At 43.0% G+C, this 3,345-nt stretch overlaps 1 non-coding gene across 1 annotated transcript; it reads right to left on the bottom strand.

The window, feature by feature from the left end:
* Nucleotides 1–808: 808 nt before the first annotated feature.
* LOC117310518 (U6 spliceosomal RNA) lies at nt 809–915 on the bottom strand. The gene has a single exon (XR_004524662.1). It is a non-coding gene; the product is annotated as a U6 spliceosomal RNA (small nuclear RNA).
* Between the last annotated feature and the right edge of the window lie 2,430 nt (nt 916–3,345).

Here is a 3,345-nt window from a genome sequence, read left to right on the forward strand (position 1 = left end):
TTAAAAATAATCTTTTTGCCAACTCCTCAAAATTAAATATTCACTATATCACTCTTACTCCCTATTAAAAACTGGTATTAGTGTGCCTTTATACTGAAGACATCAAAGAAACTATGGAGTATACTTGTATAAACATAAGGAAGCCTGAAGTATATTGTTTATTTTCCTATGGAATAAATGCAAAATCATGATCCTTCATTGTGCATTTACTGAATTCTACTTGGATTTTCTGAAAGAAATTTCCCTTTTTTTTTTACATCTTTATTGGAGTATAATTGCTTTACAATGTTGTGTTAGTTTCTACTGTACAACAAAGTGAATCAGCTATATGTATACATATATCCCCATATCCCCTCCCTCTTGCGTCTCCCTCCCACCCTCCCTATCCCACCCCTCTAGGTCGTCACAAAGCACCGAGCTGATCTCCCTGTGCTATGCGGCTGCTTCCCACCAGCTATCTATTCTACATTTGGTAGTGTGTATACGTCAGTGCTACTCTCTCACTTTGTCCCAGCTTTCCCTTGCCACCCTGTGTCCTCAAGTCCATTCTCTAGGTCTGCGTTTTTATTCCTGCCCTGCCACTAGGTTCATCAGTACTGTTTTCTTAGATTCCATATATATGTGTTAGCATACGGTATTTGTTTTTCTCTTTCTGACTTACTTCACTCTGTATGACAGACTCTAGGTCTGTCCACCTCAATACAAATAACTCAATTTCGTTTCTTTTTATGGCTGAGTAATATTCCATTGTATATATGTGCCACGTCTTCTTTATCCATTCATCCATAGATGGACATTTAGGTTGCTTAAAAATATGGAACGCTTCACAAATTTGCGTGTCATCCTTGCACAGGGGCCAGGCTAACCTCCTCTGTATCGTTCCAATTTTAGTATATGTGCTGCTGAAGCGAGCGCTCCCTTCCCTTTTTGATCCGATCTTTGTTGAATGGATGAAATATGTGGTCATTTGTTTCTAGCACTTTGAGGTCAGCTCCACTTTTCATCCATGATAGTGCCCACCAAGTAGATTACTGTACTAGTTTAGTTTTTCCAGTGGGTTTGGATTTTAATAGTTTTATTCCACTGCTAGCTAGTATCTAACTATTTTATCTATAATCACACAAGTACATCTGGGTGTTATCTATTCATTCCACATTTGAAAATGTCTGAATATATCCTGGGACATGTTGTAGACACCATTGATTGCCTACCACCACAACGTTTTCCATGATAACAGAACCCCAATTTGTACTGGTGTGAGGCACCACAGGTTTTAACAGAGGCTCGGTCCCTTCCAGCTCAGCCCTTAACCCAGCTAAGCCGCCCTCGGTAATTTTTTAAAAATTAAAATTGGAAGATTGGGATTGACATATATACACTACTATATATAAAGTAGGTGACTAATAAGGACCTACTCTATATAGCACAGGGAACGCTACTCGATACTCTGTCATGGCCTATATGGGAAAAGAATCTAAAAAAGAGTGGATATATGTATGTGTATCACGGATTCACTTTGTCGTACACCTGAAACTAACACAACATTGTAAATCAACTATTCCCCAATTTTAAAAAACCTTATTTTATTTTTTAGAGCAGTTTTAGATTTGTTACTGACCCTCCCGAGCTGGGCTCCAACAAGGGTCCTCCTGCCTGGTGTCCTTGGAGCCAACAGAATAAGACCAAGTTCGGTTCAGAAGCAAAGGAAAGCTTCGTTTTCTGATGAAAGCACCGACAGGTGTGAGCTTGTACTGCAGAGTACACGCCCGTGGGCGGGGCTGCTTTACTGGGCTCTTGTCAGCGGGGAGGGGCTGGGAGTTCTCCCGGGTGGGGCGCAATTTTGCAGCTCACAGCATTCACTCCAGGGCCAAGTGCCGGGCGCAGCGCTTCTGCACACGGCCTGCCGCCACTGTCTTGGATTGCAGTGCCTGTGCAGTGTCTCTCTGCACAGGGCCCACCGCCGCCATCTTGGATTGCCGCGTTGTGCACAGCGCTTCTGCGCGCGGCCCGCCGAGCTGAGGCGTCAGCCACAGCCGCTCCACACTAGGGACTCTGCTCTGAAGTGCCGGATGCGAGGCCTCTGCACACAGCCGCCCATGAACAAGTGAAGCTGGACTAAGCACAAAGGAAAAGAGAAGAAAAAAAAGGTTAGACTTCATGTTATTACCCAGATTCTCTTTTTATTTCCTGGGAATTGTTAATGGGCTGTGCCTGTGGCAGATTCACAGCAAAACCGAGCCTCCCCCCTTACCCACATCCCCCACCAGAGGGGTATGTTTGTTACAGCTGTTGAACTTACATCGTCACATCTTTATCACCCAAAGTGCATAGTTGACATTACCATTCACTCTTGGTGTTGGACCTTCTGTGCATTTGGACAAATGCGTAATGACACGTGTCCATCATTATGGTATCATACAGAGTATTTTCAATGCCCTAAAAATCCTCTGTGCTTTGCCTGTTCATCCCTTCCTGACCCCCAACTCCTGGCAGCCACTGACTGATCTTTGTAATATCTCCATAGTTTTGCTTTTTCCAGAATGTCATATAGTTGGCATCATCCAGTACGTAGCCTTTTCAGATTGGCTTCTTTCACTTAGTGACATGCAGCTGAGGTTCCTCCATGCCTTCTCATGGCCTGATAACTCGTTTCTCTTTAGCGCTGCCTAACAGTCCATTGTCTGGATCTTCCACAGTTTATGTAACCATTCACCTACTGAAGGACATCCTGGTTGCTTCTAAGTTTTGGCAATTATAAGTGAAGCTGCTATAAACATCACGTGCAGGCTTTTGTGTGGACATAAGTTTTCAACTCCTTTGGGTAAATACCAAGGGGGACAAATGCTGGATTGTATGGCAAGGAAGAGTATGTTTAGTTAAGGTGTCTGTTAAGGTCTTTAGTCCATTTTTTAATCAGGTTGCTTGTTTTCTTATTGAGTTTAAGTGTTCTTTGGGATAATAGCCCTTTATCAGGTGTGTCTTTTACAAATATTTTCTCCCAGTCTGCAGCCAGGAGAATTCCATTATCCTTGTTAATGGCAGGCTTAGGCCTCGGACATGTAATATAATTCTGATAATGACACATGTGGAAAAGTCTGTTGGAGACCTTTTGGGAAGTCTTTTCTCAGTCTTAGAACGGAGCACCAGGAAAGGATGTCCTCCCTTCTGGCCTTTGGAAATTATTGTTCCAGGACATAGTGCCTGGACGTGTTGTAACCAGTCTGCAGCTATGAGAAGAGTAGCAGACAAACAGAACCTCAGAGTAGAAAATGAAAAGAATGTGAATCCTTGATAATATTGTTGAACCTGTGAATTACTGAAACTGCCTTATCTCTGTTTTCCTTG

This window comes from Tursiops truncatus, chromosome X, assembly GCF_011762595.2.
Source record: "Tursiops truncatus isolate mTurTru1 chromosome X, mTurTru1.mat.Y, whole genome shotgun sequence".
Classification (NCBI taxonomy): Eukaryota; Metazoa; Chordata; class Mammalia; order Artiodactyla; family Delphinidae; genus Tursiops; species Tursiops truncatus.